At 36.6% G+C, this 18,741-nt stretch overlaps 1 pseudogene; it reads left to right on the forward strand.

Annotated features, from left to right (window-relative positions):
- Positions 1–191: 191 nt before the first annotated feature.
- On the forward strand, positions 192–12,158 carry LOC149570698 (serine acetyltransferase 5-like; annotated as a pseudogene).
- The last annotated feature ends 6,583 nt before the right edge of the window (positions 12,159–18,741 follow it).

An 18,741-nucleotide genomic window follows, 5' to 3' on the forward strand; every position in this document is an offset into this window, starting at 1 on the left:
AGATTACAGTGAAAGATAGTGTCTCATCTTCAAGTGTCAAGAGTTCTCTAAAATTCAAATTGATGGGAGAAAAAGGAACTAAATCATCTCAAGTTCCTAAGCCAATTCAAGAATCAGCAACAAAATCAAAAGAAGAATTGGAAACAGAATCTGATAAAGAAGATTTTGATGAAGAAGGGGAAATCGTGATCATGTCTCCTCCAAAGCCTACACAAGCCTGCACGTCTTCTCTACATGAACCCTTTTTGCATGAGGTTGTTGATGATGTAGATTCATTTTCTACTGTTTTCACTCATTCTGTTCCAGTCTCGAAGGTTAACACCATGGCTCTTCCTATTTCATCTGCTGCTCCTCGTGTTCCTACACATGAACAATATGATCACTTAGAAAATGTGGTTGAAGATTTTCCGACTCTTACCAGTGGTCAAGTTTCCCAACTTGATACATCTTTGACAGGATTTGAACTTTTCATGACGGAGTGCAAATTGAATCCTGCTCAGTCACTACGGACATACAACCAGGATCAATGCGAATGGTTTCCACTGTGCCTGCTTCTGTAGATGAAAGTTTCAACCTTCCTGCATAGTTGAGTAGAATAACAACAAAGAGAAGGAAAGTGGTTGTTCCTCCTAACAATCTCCTTGTGAAAAAGATTAAATCCAAATCTTTGAAAGATAAGTTTGTTTTCAAAATTTTGGTTGATTATGATAAAATGAAATATGGTGAGGTTGTTGGGCCCTTGGTAGATAAATCTGTTGAGGAACTTACTCATTTTGACTATAAGTTTACTAAGGTTGAAGTTGGAAAGCAATCACACTTGAGTTGTTTGCAAGATGCTCAAGATGCATTGACAAATGTATCAAAAAGAAATCATGAGCTTTGGGAAAAGAAGAATCAATTGAAACAGGAGACCTCTCGTTTGAATGAGGTTATCTAGAAACAATCTTCTCAAAATATTATTGTTACATCACAAACATCTAAAGAGAGAAGGTCGATTGAAGCTGCTAAGTCTTGGTTATAGGAAATCATTTCTGAAGGAGTTCGAGCTATCATAGAGACACTTGCAGTTCTTAGGCGTGTCAAAGAGATGAACGAAATGGAACAAAACTTAATTTCTTCTTTGACTCAAAAAGCATATAACCTAAAAGAAATCCTTGATGATTGGGATGAAATGATAAAATTTGATCTAGATGCTATGGTCTCATGTGACGTTCTTCCGTCATGTGAAATGTTCTTCAAATTTCAAGGAGGAGGAGACATTAAGAAAGCTGATCACAAAATTGCAAGTGGCCCTTGAAGATTGTCAAGTAGTTGAAACAAGTCTTACTTGTGATTTGGAACAAATGGGATGCCGTGTTATTGATGATTTCGGTAATCTTTTGGCAGCAAATAGAGTGAATTTAGAATATACAATCAAGATCAATACTGATGTAGATTCTGAAGATATTGGTTCGCACACAATGAACAAGTTTGTTTTGTACAAATCCTTGACAAAACACTTATTAGATACTACAGCAGCAAATTCCAAAGTTGTCCAATCAGCATATGAGAATGCAGTGAGGATTGAAGCAATATCAAAGACTATGGAGATTGCTGATCTTCCCACAGTGCGTGATATCATTGTCAAATTCAAGGCACTGAGAAACAATCTCTAAGATTGTTGTTAGTTTTTATTTCATGTTAGTAGTTGTTTAGAATGCATTACATGAAAAAGTGTAATTATAAGTAATGCGAGTTACATGTATGTAAAAGGATTAATGTGAGTTGCATGTAACTCTTTATTTTCTGTAGTTAGACTAGGTCAAAGTTGGTTGAGTTGCTCCCACTTTTTCCTCCACTTTTTTCTCAACTACTTTGCGTATATAAAAGAGTGCCCCCTCATTGTAAAATTATCATTATCTTTATGCAAGAGAGCTGTGGAGAAATTGTGCCAGCAAAACTTTGTTTGTGTAAGCACTGTTTTGAGAGAAAGTGAATACAAAGGAGCATTTGATACTTAACTTTGATTAAGTGAAATTGTTCGTTGTGTAAATTGTAAGCTTTGTCTATAATTCATCCAAGTTGCCTTTGATTCATATTATCTTGTGATATTGGTAATTCTTCTCGTGAATTGAATAGAAAAGAGTTAAGAAGTAATTGAAGCCAGAGCTCTGACCAAGAGCAATTGTGAAAGTGTATAGCTACAAGCTTTGTCTGTAGCTTATGTTTCTTCTCAATTCGCAAAATAGTTAAGTATTTTTACTTTTACGAGTTTTTGAGCCCTAATCGTAAAGTTTATTCCATATAGAAGTACGACCGGACTTTGAGCCAAACCGGTATATTTTAGCTAACATTTGAGTTAGTAAAAGTTTATCAGTATCACAGTTCCTAGCTCTTGGTATAAGTGTAACTAGAGATTCACCTTGCCCATTATTCGCTCTACGAGTAAGTGGATCCTTTCTTGAAAGTTAAGAAGGAAGGATATTTGTAACACCCTATTTATAATATCTCTCAATTTCTTGCTTACCTTGAGTTGATCCAAGGAACAGTGAGAAGGGGGAGCCTTCCCTTTAAGGTAGGAGAGACTCTATCTCACACGCTATGGCTGGTCATTCTATTTTGCGACTGAATTTTTACCCAAAACTGTCGGTTGCAAAATATCCACCCAACAGATCACATGATAGCATACAGAGAAATTATGTAAACATCTGATGACATGGTCAGGTCAATGGGATAAAATCTAGAATATAACAAATGATAATTGCTACCTGGATCCTTAATAGCTATGTCATTTGCAGGTTAAGGGTCTTTTGGAAACCCTATTCAATATCAAAGAAAGTCATTAACTATTGGATATCATTGAAAGAGAAAAGTGAAAAAGGTAACAAAGATCATTGAAAAGCTACTTACAAGTCCTTGTCCCTACCCATGTTTAGTAAATTCACTTCCACAATTGTATATCCACACCATGTCAATAGAGAGATGTTTGAATGTAAGGAAATTCGTCTTGAGCTTATGCTACACTATGTTTGGTCCTAAAGAAAATGCTTTAACATAATTATCTGAAGTGTCTAAAGCACTAAGCTATATTTATTAAGCTCTTATAATAGATAATATGCAACAAAGTTTTCAGTCAAATGTTATTGATAAATTGGTTGATGTCAAGCTTTTAATTCTTTGAATTATCGGTGAAATTTAATCTACAGTGAACATTGATGTTAAACTTCCTATGTAACTAGAATTAGCCATTAAAATAACAAAAAACTAATTGATCATTACTGCGCATCAAAGGCTTCTTGCAATATTTTACACAGCACAAACCCCATAGGTTATTCATTTTTCTACATCATTTGTGATGTTTGTTAGAATCAGACATATTGTTCAATAGTACGGATCCAACAAATATGAAATTGCTCTTTAATAATTTGCAAGAAAGAGTGAGGAATAATCTTCTGAGCATGTTATATTAGTCCCTAGTTTAGTAACCTTTAGGGAAAAATATACTTCAAAATAATATAGAATGACAAATCATCCTTCAACAAAAACTTTTTAGTGCTAGCTTTTTTCCATACATCTAATAAATTCAAAAGCCTAGTTATTAGTTGCTTGATAGCTACCTAAAAATGAAGGGGCACGCTAGCACAAGAAATTTTGATTGCTGCACTTTCTTTGGCCAGCACAAAAACTTCCCACTGAATATGCCAATCGTCAGAATATTGGGTTGAGAAAGCCTCCTCAACCCTTAATACGCTTTCACTCACAGGGTTGGGACTTTGGCATGGGTTATCGATTCTTTAGACTTTGAATCTGGGTAATCCTGAGCAGAGCTGGTGGTTTGGAAGACCCAATCTCAGCTTGGTCCGATCCTTGGTGGTAAATTGGGCAAGACTATTGAAGTTTTGAATATGCAATTCACATATATAAAGAATTTTGAAAGCCCTTCTCTAATCATGTTGCAATGCACAAAGAATACATAAAACATGCACAACAAAAATAAAATTAATGGAATATTGGTATATAGCCAAGCATTTCCTTCTGAATTATTTCAGTAAGTAGTCAACTTTAGGAGACATTCAAATTATGTTAAAAATCAGTTAGCAAGTTTTAGTAACTTTTTCTTTCATAAATTTAAGAACTAAAGAGAATTTATGTGCATACATAAATGCATATAAAGCAATTAAAAAATGAAATGTGAAATGCATAAACGCATATAAAGCACTAGTAAGATCACGTAGTTAGAAAATGAAATGTGAAATATTGATTCCAAATACCCTGAATCAAAAAAATGATAACTGTGACGCACATGCAAAGAAGGTATATTCTTTTGCAGAAGTCTTATTTACTTTCTTCCGCAGAATCATGGTGGTATTGCATATACTACAAAGGTTGGAAAAGAAAATTGAGGCAAGAAGACTACGCAAATAAAAGGGTAATTAGGGTAAATATCATTAACATGTAAAAGTACAGACAAACATGCATTTCTTTTTGACAATGCCATATGCCCTTTCTATTTCCATGCATACTCGTACCTATATCTAATGGTCTCATGCATGCAAACTGTGGAACCAAAATCGTCAAACATATGTGAAATGAAACCCTCGTCACGAGATACTGGTAGACTCATGCCTGCAAACTCTAGTAACTTCTTCGCAAAAAGAGGGGTAAAAATTTATTAAGACAGAAAGGAATACAACAAGGAGAGCTCAACAAGGAGCTCGATCCTGAGCAACAAGATCATCAAATTCTTGCACCATCTCAAAGGACAGTTGCCCCCTATCCCTAATATTCCAACCCGGATCATGACTAGAAGCCCATTTGGCTAAACAATCAGCAAGTCTATTCCATTCTCGTGGAATATACTTGAACCTAATGAACTGAAAAGAGGAAGAGAAGAAAAGAATCTGCTTAACAACAGTGGCCAGCTGCCAACTAACATCCTCAAGCTCTTGCGAAGAAAGCATGTTCACCACCACTTGGGAATCAGACTCACAAATAATCTTACTCCATCCCCACAAGCAACACTGTTCCACAGCATATAAAATAGCCTGAGCTTCCATGAGATTGTTAGTATAATCACCCTTATGAATTGAGAAGAAAAATTTAACATTCCCAGAACTACAACGAGCCACTCCGCCAATACCAGCCGGACCAGGATTCCCACGAGAAGAACCATCAGTGTTAATTTTCAGAACTCCACAGGGAGGAGGAGTCCAGTGCCCATCCCGGTTAACCCGACCCTTCCTCTGATGGTGAAGCTGCCTGGACATAGAAGGAAACCTATGAGCCGCAACCCCATCCTGCAGATGAAAATTGAGGCGATTACAGATAGCAAGATCAACCGGATCCATACCCCCATCAAGCTCACACTTCACAAGAATAGTTTCCTGGAGAGAATGTGATATTTTCCACCAAAGATGCAAAACACCAAGCCGAACATCTTGGAATATGCAATGATTCCTCTCCAACTAGATATGCCAAAGCATGAAAGATGGGCCAGCAATCCAAGCAGCATGGAGAGAAGAAGACTTGGAGGGAGCACTACCCAAGCGAGCCCAGAACTCAGGCAAACAGGAAGCATGCCGACAAGAGCAACCCCAAGCGCTCCACCAAAGGTGCCATATCTGAGTAGAATAGGAGCAATGGAAGAACAGATGGGAGACAGACTCCTCTCCATTACCACACAAAACACAATAAGAGGGGCCCTGAAATCCATGTTTACAAAGATTATCCCAGGTAAGACAACGGTTGTGAGCCACTAGCCACATGAAAAAATTGCACTTGGACCAAGAAACTTTATTCCAGACTTGCTTCCACCAAGGGACCTCAGCATCCCCAAATAATTGTCTAGTTATCTCCTGATACCCAGCAGAGACATGATATTTACCAGACAAGGTACCGCCCCAAGCCAATACATCTGGACCAAGCAAAGAGGAACACTCTCTAGAGGCCAGAATTTGAGAAAGCTCCTGACGATCCATGTCTGTACCTCCAGGAGGCCAATCAGAGGAATGCTTCCATCTATAACCAACAACAGGTCCCAATTGATAAGGAGTCTTGTAATGAGCCACTTTATCCCATCCAGCGGCAAGAAAAGAGTCACAAAGATGCTGAAGATGAGGGTATATGGATAAAATGGAAGGGAATCCATCCCAAGCATCAGACCAAAACAAAGCCTGAGAATCTCCTTTACATATCTAGAACAGACCCCTCTTCACCAACATCGCACCTGTCTTCAAAGTATGCCAAACCATTGAGCCACGACCTTCAAGAGGAAGTGCAGAAACAGAGCAAGGATCAGCACCATGAAAATATTTATGAGTGATAATACGAGCCCAAAGTTGATGCTGTCCAGAGCACCATCGCCAATAAAGTTTAGTAGCCAAAGCTTGTCTACTCAATAGAGCAGAACGAAGACCAAGACCACCCTCCTTTTTAAGCCTACAAACAGTTGCCCAATTAACCAAGCTCCATTTAGTACTACGCAAATTACCACTCCAAAGAAATTGTCGAGAAAGAGCATCAAACTCCTTGAGAAAGTAAATAGGTGCAGCATGAACCATGCTTCTATAAGTAGGAAGAGCTTGGATAACAGCTTGAAGAAGAGTAACCTGGGCAGCAGTAGAAAGCCATCTATGAGTCCAATGATTTACCTTATCCTGAAGCTTGGTAATCAAATTTTGCCAGAAGAGACGTGGCTGCCTGGAAACAGCAATAGGAATGCCAAGATAAGTCAAAGGAAGTGAACCTATCTGAAACCGTAGGATACCAACAATCCTGTGCTGAATAGAATCAGGAGTGTTAAAAAAGTAAATGAAAGATTTGTGCTCATTAACTTTCTGGCCTGAAGCTGCCAAATAAACGTCCAAAGCATGTCGAAAGGCTTCAGCTTCCTTGATCCTAGCAAGACCGGCAAGAGCAGAATCATCAACAAATTGAAGATGGGAAAGAGAAGGTAAGCCATTACCCCACCGCCAGCCTTGAATAGAATTCTGGGACACCTGATGCTTAATGAATCTGCCCAAGCCTTCAGCCATGATGATGAATAGATATGGGGAGAGAGGGTCACCCTGGCGGAGGCCTCTAGAAGCACCAAATAGTTGTGAAGGTTGACCATTAATAAGAATAGAAAAAGAGGCAGAAGTAACGCAACTCATAATCCAACTCACCCAGTCAGAGCTAAATCGAAAAGAAAGAAGAATACTCCTTAGGAAGCTCCATTTAACTCTATCATAGGCCTTAGCCATATCCAGCTTAACAAACATGGCTCTCTCCCTTGAAGTAGCCATAGAGTGAATAGCCTCAATAGCAATAACCACCCCATCCAAAATTTGTCTTCCAGCAACAAAACCACCTTGTTCTTCTGAGATAATAATGGGAAGCCACCTTTTCAGTCTCTCAGCAATCAGCTTAGTAATAACTTTGTAGACCACATTACATAAGGCAATTGGTCTAAAAAACTCCAATTGATTAGCACCCTCTCTCTTAGGAATAAGAGTCAAGAATGTAGAGTTTAAAGCTCGAAGCATCTGCTTGCTAGCATAGGATTCTTTAACCACCTCCAACAAATCATGATTAATGATGTCCCAAAATTCCTGAAAGAATTCAACTGGAAAACCATCAGGACCAGGAGCCCTCCCTTTAGGCATGCCAAAGACCACCGCCTCCAGCTCTTCCAAAGAGATAGGACGCATGAGATAATCATTCATTTCCTAAGTGATAAGGGAAGGAATACAGAACAAAATAATATTTTCTTCATTATCAGCAGGAGGAGAGTCCTCAGAGAAGAGGGTAGAGAAGTACGAAATAGCCTCCTGGAACAAAGCTGGCAAGGAATTCAGTTGGATACCTTGAGAATTAACCAAAGAAGAGATATTCCTATGATTCCGGCGAGATTGCACTGTTTTATGGAAAAAGGCAGTGTTTCGATCACCTTCCTGGAGCCAATCAACTCTAGCCTTTTGCTTCCAAAAAATTTCCTCTCGAAGTTCCCATTCTTCTAGAGCTCTAGAAGCAAGGGATTCAGCCTGGCCAAGATCCTCCGAGAAACCTCGATCTCTAATCTCCCTTGTGATGACATCAAGATTTTCTTGAGCAAGCCTCTTCATAAAGTGAAGATTCCCAAAGCATTCCCTATTCCATATCTTGAGCTGCCTTTTAACATATTGAAGCCTTTTAGAAAATGAGAACATTGCAGTACCATATGCAGGGGCACCATCTTTCCACCAACATAAAACAAAATCATGAAGAGAGGAGTCACGAAGCCACATCAACTGGAACTTAAAAGGAGGATGCTTTGGAACATAAGCCCCTATAGCGGAAAATTTGATTGGCCAATGATCTGAACCCCTCCAATCAAGGATTTCTGAAGAGATAGTAAGGGTGCCACTAAGCCAGAAGCAAGAAACAAGAAATCTATCCAGGCGTTCTGAGATAGCAGCAACGCCAGTCCTGCGATTATTCTAGGTGTAGAGGCCATTAGAAGGCTTAACATCAAAGAGATGCAAAAGAGATATGTGTTGCCGAAGAAGAGCAGAAGAAGGCCCCAATCTAGCCAAACCACCATGCTTCTCTTCCAAACTTAAAACTGAATTGAAGTCCCCTGCTAACACCCAAGGATGATAAGGATGACAATTTCTAACATATTGAATATGTTCCCAAAGTTCCTCCTTTCCCACAAGATCAACAGGTGCATACACATTAGTAACCATGATTACCTCTCCTGAGTCTAGAGCAGAAGCTACCATAGAGAGAGCTGAGCGAGAAGACATCCAGCCAAGAGGAGAAATTTTTTGAGGATCCCAAAATATAGCTAAACCACCAGCACTGCCTGTTGCCCCAACACACTGGCATTGGCCACGAGACCAAATACTAGAGGCATGTTGGACCATAGACTCCACAGAGAGCTTAGTCTCTTGGATACAAAAAACATCAGAACTATGATCAACCACCAAGTTATGAATAGCCTTTTGTCTAGGGATGCTATTCAACCCCCTTACATTCCATGAGAGAATAATCATCATTGGGTAGATTTGGGAAAATGAGAATCCAAAGGTTTCACTGAACCAGACTCAATCAATATATCTCCTGTGAGTTTAATCTTCTCTTGGTCTGTTTTGCGCCCACTCCTTAGAGGGGGAGAAGAAGAAGCCCACTTAAAGGGTCAAGGCAGCAACCCCAAGGGGAGAGGAGATCCCTTGCCCTTACCTGATGGTAGCACATCCTTAACCAAGTCAGCCAAAACAACATCATCATCTTCCAACACTGCAGGAGTCACCAGAGCCGCTGTCACAGGAGCTACAGGAGCCTCACAATTCTGATATACTACAACTTGAGATGCCCCACAAGCATCATTAGGAACAGATCTCTCAGTTGGGCAAGCTGGATCAGAAGAGATAGGAGGAGGAATACCTTCCTCTAGAACCATACTATCCAGCACCTCAAAACGGTTAAAACCTGAATCAGATAATCTTTCTTTCAAAGGCCTCTTTTGACCACGTCCCTTAGCTCGAGGATGAACAAAGGTAAATCCATTCTTATCCTGCATTGGAGCCTTACCCTTACCTGTAGCATCTTGTGGATTCATCCCCTTGGTAGTATTAACCATTTGAGATTGTCCTTTCCCTGTAGTATCTGCCAAACCACCAGCATTTCTAGCTGTAGACCGATCCACTCCTTTGAAACTCGAGTTACGGGGGCACTGCCGCAGTAAATGACCATACTCATGACAAATCCGGCAACAGAAAGGGAGGGATTCATAATCTAACTTCTTACAGCTTTATTTTTATCTAATTTTTTCAAGGAGAAAATAAAATTGCTACCAGGAAAATGTGAGAGATCCAATAGAATATTAGGTATTAAAATTCAGAAATTACTTTTAATAGAAAATATTGCTTCAACTATAATATAAATGAGATTGTTTGTAAATATGCACAAATTCCAAAATAACTACTAATACTGAATAGCAAGTTGAAAACAATAATCCCACCCATTACATGGCAGGGATTAGTAATTGCAAATAGCCAGTAATATAATAAATTCTAAAAAATAAGCAACTTTTCCAACCACTGAGATTACCAGAGAAATTTATTTAGGACAAAGACCTGACATGCCATGTAATAGATTATGTAATTGGTGAGCTAACTTCAGGTACACACTTTGTTGATTCTCTTACTTCAAATTGTTTATCGAAGTATATCAGTAGTTATATTGCTCAATGCACCCCATAAGATTCATTGTCCTTTATTGGGCATTTTTCATAAAGATTTCAAGAACAGAACGCAATATCACTATTGTTTATAATGGATGCTAAGTAAAGATGAGGATGGAATATAACAACACAGGCACATGTCCGCACTTATGAATTTTGTCCTTAAACTCAGCCTTTCCTAAAAATTGGCAAATACAATTGATAGAATCTTATTGCTGCAGTATGTTGTTCACATAGAGAGGGACAGAGAAGAATTCAAACACATATATAAGGAGTCCCAAACATCTTTATTCTGCTCCAATTTAATTTGTTCAAAGATTGACATAAAAAAAGGCCAATTGAGAAATATTTTGTGAAGGTGCTGCCGAGTATGTGAGAGTATGGCAAGATGCAGTGAAGCATGAATGAGGTTGTGACCGTATAACTGTCATGAAGACAGCAATGAATATCAAAAGAAAGTAAAAGTATTTAGTTAAAGGAGGCAAGGAGGGTTCGATATAGAAATCCAGTGCCAAATTTCAAGATAATGAGCAAAATAAAGATACATGGAAATGATTTGAGAAGGTATGAATATCTTAACAACTATTTATAATAAGGAAGGTTCAGTGCTTTACATTTAGATCATTATTATGGAGGCACAAAGTATTGATGAGGTTACTACCTTCAGAATGTCAAAATGAGAAATGACTCTAGCTGAATCAATGAACACAGTCTGATACTAAAGCAATGACAAACTTATCAAGAGCAGCGTGACAACAGAGGAATATATTTGACACTAAGACTTTTGAACCAGATCATAGCTTTCTCTTTTCTGATATGCAGCAAAGTGTGTGCACCTTCTCAAGTGTAAAGTGGATGGACGAACGTGATCTTTCAAACCTGTGCATTGTCCACATTAGGCACTAATACTTATTAAACAAAGGAACCTCTTCTATTTAAAAATAACAGGTATACTCGATCAGCTAGCTACAGAATGGGATATGCAATTCGATCTACTTGCTCAATAGCATACATATTTGGGTCTGGCCCTCAATCCAGAATTGTTGTTTTGATAGTTTAGCTCCATTGTCATTCAAGGTCGCATCCCTTCTCTGTAGGACAGGTATTGAAACACCCTTAAACCCAAGGATGGTACATGCAGGGAAATTACATTCTCTCACATAAAACAATTGAGAGTGTGCTGGCGTTGCACCTGGCGAGCAAACTTTCAATCACCTCCATGCTGCCTACCACAGAGCTCTACAACCTATTTCTCGACGTCTTTACACAAAACCTTCAAGTACACCATGCCATTCTAGCCGACATTTGCACTTCCAAAGAGAGAGACCCCGCCTGCATTTCCTACTGTCATTGTATGCTCAACTTCAAGGGTTTCCTCACATGCCAAGCTCACCGCATGGCACATTGCCTCTGGTTTCGGGGTCGATTCTCCAGAGCAGGCTTTCTCAAGTGTTTGCAATGGAGCTACATCCTGCTGCTGGGATTGGCGAGGGCATGGTCTTCCACCATGGGATGAGAGTTTTTACTAGCTAGACTGTCATTATTGGTGATGCTTGGCGATACTAGCAACGACGACATCAACAGGCATCCCAAAATTGGGAAGGGGGTTTTGATCGAGGCAGTGGTTTGTGTTCTGAAAAATGTAAGAATTGAGGAAGGGGCTAAGATTGGAGCCGGGGCTGTCGTGTTCATTGACGTCCCATGCAAGACTACTATTGTTCGGAACCCATCCAGATTAATTGGGGAAAAGCATATTCCTACCCTATTGACTCAGAATTCATGTAAGATGATGGAGCATATATGTCTTTCGTCATGGAATGATCGGACTATGTCATTTGATATTATTTTCAGAAGCTCCATCTATGGTCTGTGTCTTCTTCAAAACCTTAATCGTTCTTTGCATTTCAAGTATGTAGATGAAGTAAGGTGTAAAACCATTCAAATAGCTTTGAGTGCATACAGTGTAATGTAAATCCAAAGAAATAATTGATGTAGTCAAAGCATTTGTTATAGTTATACCATATGAAAGAGTCTATTCTGATGGATGCATTGGCATCATCTAATCAAATTCTAGAGCCAAAAATAAAAATTGGGTATTCGTCTCGATTCTGTTTATTATAAAACATGGATGCTATAAAGGATAGTAAATTAAAATTTGTCTAGAATAGAAGAAATCTAAGAAGAGTTCTAAAACTAGACAACTCTATGGCAGACTCAAAATATAAATTTACCAATGTATAATCAAAGGGAAAAGGATTCTATGCCAGATAACTTTACCAGAAAGTCCCAACACTGAATCAAGTTGAAAATCAAGGGATTTTTTATTACAGACAATGTAAGGACCAAACCCCACAAAAGTATAATATATATAAAGTTTACATAATGAATTCCTTGCTCGCTATCATTATGGGTCTGTCATGAAGTTTATCTGATGTAATGGGAATTGTTATACTACAATTGTTTTGTATCTGGTCAACTTCAACACTGCATTTTTTCTAACACAAGATTTACAGCTTTATCCAAAGCTTCAACTCAAATGAGTGAAACAGATGAACTAAACTGAAAAACCTATAGACAGTGTTAGCCTTTAAGAATTTGATATTTAAATATCTGATGATTCTATAAGTAGAAGGCAGTACAGAGCAAGAGAATAGAGTGCTCATGGCCAGACTAGATAGGAAACCACTTATTGTCAACATTAGAGAAACTGATTATGATTAAAGGAAATAAGACAACATCATCAACCACAAATGTACATTCACTAATAGAATTGAATAGTTCAATATAACCCACTTAAAAAAATCAAAAGCTAAGGAACACCCACCTATAGAAATCAATGGCTCAAGCACCCCAAATTTAACTTTCTAATATTGAAGTACGCCCATTTATAGAAATTAATCTCTCAAGAATTCCCTCTTGTAGAAATATAATTGCACAACCACTTGTAGCATTCTAATGATAAACTTCAAATATGCTACCTCATAAAATTTATAGGACTATACATGCCCACTGATACAACAAAATTGAAATGTGCAGGGACAGAAAAATGATAGAAATCGATGGCTGATGCACACTCACTTACAGAATTAAAATGCTCACCCACACCCACTTGTTGAATTCAAAGCTTAAAGGATGATGTCATCTGGCGAACCCACTTATTGAGTTCAAAGATCTAGATGAGCTCATTTATCTTACAAGAAGGATAGGAATCATTAAGCCAAAGAAAATTTTACGTTATACTGGTCTATGCTACAAAAATCCATCCAAAACAAAAATAAATGTAGTGGTTATAACAGCTACTCTCTTCTTCCTTATGATGTCTACACTCATTTAAGGCCTATTTATTTTGAGAGTCCAAAAGACAAAAGGAAAAATATCAGTGAGGGGCAGCCTATTGATGATAAAAAGATCTATTATTTCATCTGATTGGGTACCTATTGCTGGTCCAATTAACAGACCTGGACCTATTGAGTCCCCTATGGACTATGTCAATATTGTTGCCTTCTGGCATTGCTGATGAACTGCACCGTGCTGGAGATCAGTTGGCCACAATATCAGAGCCTTGGGATTCTCCATCATCCTCATTTGATCATACCAATTATTCTTCAGAGCAAGGGAAAAGGCAGATGTGGAGACACCACAACTAGGTCAGTTTGGAATTAGCTCTCTTCAATCTTTGGAGTGGGAAAAATATTTGATGAGGCCTATCCCAGAAAAGGATATCCAATCTCCATTTAAATCAAAATACCACATTGCTTTTGTTTCCTCTCAACAACTGACCCTTGGAATCCCTAACTAAGGGGTAGATCTAGTATCAAGTAGTAGTAACTTGTGGTTGAACGTACCGACATTTGGATCGGTTGTGAATAGCTTGGAAGGTCACAACCGACATCAATAACCTACCATCCATGCAAATAGCATTACTCAAAGGCCAACAGGATTGACATTTGAGTCTTCAATTCTTAAAAATGGTCACTCCTATCAGCGATTTTCCAACAATTGTTGGTCTTAGTAAGATTCATTTGTGCATTTTTATTATTATTGAGTGCAACTTGAATAGATATTTTTTCAAATAAAGAGATAGTATATCACAGTTGAAGTAATTAGTAAAATACTAATCTGTTGGATTTCAAATACCCTAGATTTTTCACCGATACAAACTTCTACCCCATATTACTGACTACTACTTTAGAGGCCCCCTTAAACGATCCTGACTAATGTACAAAAAAGGTATATCAGCTTAGTCTAAACATGCACAGTAGGTGTAGAAAGGTTTCTAACAATACTAATATTTTATGATATCATGTGTTCTATCAGTTTTAACTGGTAACTATAAACATATAACAGAAATAATTGTCAATCTCCATTAATTACTAGAGTATAAGTATATATTTTTGATTCCTCAAAGCCTCTAGTGTCCAGAGCCAACAAACGTGCCAGCTGAATGTTTGTAATTCTCCGTACCCTTCATCTTCTCTACCATTGAATCGCAGCTAGCAATACTTATCTGGCGCTGTGGATTTTTGTCATTGAAACCTGCTGTAAAAATAAAGCTTATGATGAACAGAAGTGAGACCTATTGATTTGGAGAGTTCAAAAGACTGAAGGAAAAGGTTTGGAAGTAATGCAAAGAGTCTGAAGCAGGCAATGTATAAATCTATACACATAAACGTGTGCTTAAGTCTTTCATAGAAGATGGACCAACTAAACGTAACATTGGGCCACCACAAATGACTTTTCAAGATTCTTTTCAAATCTAGGTGACCCTTATTTGATTTCACTGTTTATTTTGATTGAACAAACATTGTTTATTTCGTGCTCCAATGGGCAACCATCGGCTGTATTTCCCCAATTACCCAGGCCTAAAAATCTATGAGACTTTGAGCTCAATTGCATGGCACTATCAACCTAAGAATGAAACAATCTAATTATGTTAAGCACTAGGTTCAAAATGCCAGTCAAACTTTAGATGTTTCATTGTAAGGACAAACACCCCCAAAATGAAAATTAAACAAAGCCGTGAGATGTGCAAACCAGATGGAGTGTGGTGGATCTTGGATTCCCCAAGATTAATTAGGCCACAGCAACCACTAAATCCCCAGCCTGAAATACCTAAATTGATAAAATGATGGGATACAACATCCACCAAGCTCAACTCCTGAGATTGAAAAAGGTTTGAGAAAACCCAATCCCTAGAGAGGTGAGAAGATCATGAAATAATAAGCAGATCTTGGCTAAATTTGAATCTATAACCTAACAACTTAAATGTAAGAAACTACTTATAAAGACGTAGATTTATTTATTTATTTTTCACTTGTCTTCTGTATACACTGAAACTTTGTATCCTTTATATTTATACATGAAACAGATCTACTGTAACTAACTGTTTAGTACAATGACCAAGATCTCAACACAAACGTTTCGGTAAAAATATAAAGCTTACATAAACCTGGTAAGGAAAATGAGCATCAAAACTTGGTTGCAGGAGGGTAGAAGCGACAGGGATTGCATGAGCATCGATATTTAAATATTTAAGACAAAATATTAATTTTGTTATTAAAAAATGTCTTTAATTACTCTTTTATATATCGCTATTAGATATAGCGATCAAGTTCATCGCTATACGGAGAAGACATGTTTCGGATATGGCGATGGATGAAAGATGTATCGCGTCCAGTGATGAGAAATGCTTTTATCGCTATAGGTTTCCGCTGTGAAGGATTCGAGAGATGAGAAAAACTCGTAGAAAGGATTTATGTGTTATAGCGAATAGCGATAAGATCAAATGTTCGCTATTTGTTGCAGCGATAAAAGAGCAGCGTGGTGTTCAAAAGAGTATCGCTATAAGTATATAGCGATGGACCGGTTATTTGGATTATAAGGCTTGTTGAAGATTAATCATTACTAGCTTACACTCGTTTATTTGTAAAATTATATTGAATTCAAATTTCTTAGGATTCTATTCAATAAAATTAGATTTGAATGAGAAAGGAAACTCTTGATCTTCTTCTACATAAGCTGATAAAAGAAAGTAAAAATGCATCAATTTTGAAAATGCAAAGGATAGGAAATTATATGTTTACTTTTTAATATATGTTATATTTTGTTTTACTCTCTTTCCTCTTCTTATAGTTTTCCATCATAAGAAATAATATATTTCTATTGAATGCTTAGTGAATTAAAAGAAAAAATCATATCACTTAAGATACAATCTTTTTGAGTTTTTTGTGCTTGCTTTGAACAATTAATATATAATTATATTATATATACATTTCATAAAAGGGTTGAAAGTTGTGATTTTTATTGACACTTTAAATATTATATTTTATATTTCTTATCATAGTTAATTATTGTATATTCTTACTTTCATAGTTATTTGAATAGTCACACCTAGTTGTATACTATCATTTTGTTGATTGTATCAATAAAAGTCAAGCAAATAGTGGTACGTATTGGATTCATCCATGATCATAAAATAAGATGAAGATAGGATATATATGCCCATTCTATGCTTTCTCTTTTATTTCTATAAAGACATTAAAAATAGGATAAGACTATAAGCATTTTAGCATGTAATTTAGGATTCAATTATTTTTTGTAATTCAAATTATTAACTCAAGTTGTGTTGCAAGTGCTTGGGTTGAGATGGTGTGTACCTTGCAATCTTATATGTTTTTTGTGTCTCTAACTCTATTGGAAAAATAGGCTTCGGTGCTTAAGGAATAATTAAAAATAAATAAATGTACTTAATATTCCATAATAATCTTAATGTAATATTTATTATATTCATTCGTAAAGGATGTAGAGTTGGTAGTATTAATAGTGGAGCATTGCATGTTCTTTTTATGGGTTATATATATGAGTGCAGGGACATTTTTTATGCCTACCTTGATATGTCCATTATGGTGGAGGTACAAGTCAAATATGTTAATAATTATTTATACAGAGGTTAGTTCTTCTATTCATGAAATAGTTTTTTGCCACTTAAGAATTGATTTTTTTAAAAGTCAAATTGCTTATTTATTTAGATGAAAAATAAATTGTGACTATTTTTGTTGACGTTTCTCAGATCGTTGCAAATGTACTTGCATTGCTTGTTGAGGTATATGCTTTTCAAATGCAACAATCTCCTTATTTATATTAAAAATGAGACATGGAGAGACATGTCTATCCATTATAATTAATAAAATAAAAAATTATATAATAGCTCATTTATTGAATATATATAATTAGTACACAAACATATATACACATATATATCATACTTTTATATATATATATATAGACTTATAGGTTTAACCGACTAAAGCTACCAAACATTAACACTCCCTCTTGGCTAGGGAGGATAAAGACATGACCAATATTACCTCAATGTAATATAAGAATATATTGTCTTTGAAGATATTCAAATTTAGATATCACCTCATGATATCAATAAAAATGACGTTCATCAAATACTTAAAATATTCATAAGGTATGTACACATGTATTCTCAATAATGCTTACCAAATGAATAGCCATGGTCTATTTAAGGAACTTAATCCACCATGCAAGTAATCTTCTATTTTGATTGTCTTAGACATCATAAGATGTCCATCATAATAGAAGGCCATGGTCTGTTTAAGGAACTTAATCCACCATGCAAATAATCTTCTATTGTGATCTTCATAGACATCATAAGATGTCCATCACAATAGAAGGTCATGGTCTATTTAAGGAACTTAATCCACCATGCAAGATCTATCATAATATGTTTCAGACATCATAAGATGTCTATCATAATAGATTGAATTATTGAAAGATCGTCACTTTTCAATAACTCCTACAAATACAAGTGACAGTCATTTGGAAGTCGTCACTTCCTCATGATGTACACAGGGTATAGGCCCATATAAAAGTCACGTGGTCATAGTCCTCCTGACCATGACAACTTATAGATCATTATAGAAACCATCTCAGCATGGTTTACTCCCTCTTAATCAATAAAATTTGGTTCACTAAACTTTAACCAAATAGCATCCTAAGTCCCTCTTAATCTTAATCTCCCTCTTTTTCCTGCAAGAACATTCTCGGAGGAAAAGATCAAGGCAAATAGCTTATATAGAGGTATAAAATAAGAATGATAACATTAGTTTGATGTTTAGTAATTTAACTCATGCATATTACTAACAACAACATAAATGATTATAACATAACTCTTTATTTTATATTTTCAAAAATAGAAATAGGATAACATAATGATTATATTCATCAGTATTATCTTTAACTCCATTGTTATTTAATTCCATAAGTAATTATGATCCAAAACAATATATTAATTATTTATATATATCTTATTGAAAACCATACATTACCTTAATTTGTGTGAGACCTAGGTTATTATCTTTGGGATCTTCCAATAAATTCCAATTGTGCCCAATCACCTAATAAATCACCAAGGTGGGCATATGAGTAGGCCTAAGCTTGTGGGGTTTGTCCAAACTGTACCTGTGTGGTTAATATTAACAAAGGTGATGTGGCAGTGAATACATTCTGCAACCAATTCCTTTCGTTAT

This window comes from Cupressus sempervirens, chromosome 3, assembly GCF_028749045.1.
Source record: "Cupressus sempervirens isolate cs-2001-9-10 chromosome 3, ASM2874904v1, whole genome shotgun sequence".
Classification (NCBI taxonomy): domain Eukaryota; kingdom Viridiplantae; phylum Streptophyta; class Pinopsida; order Cupressales; family Cupressaceae; genus Cupressus; species Cupressus sempervirens.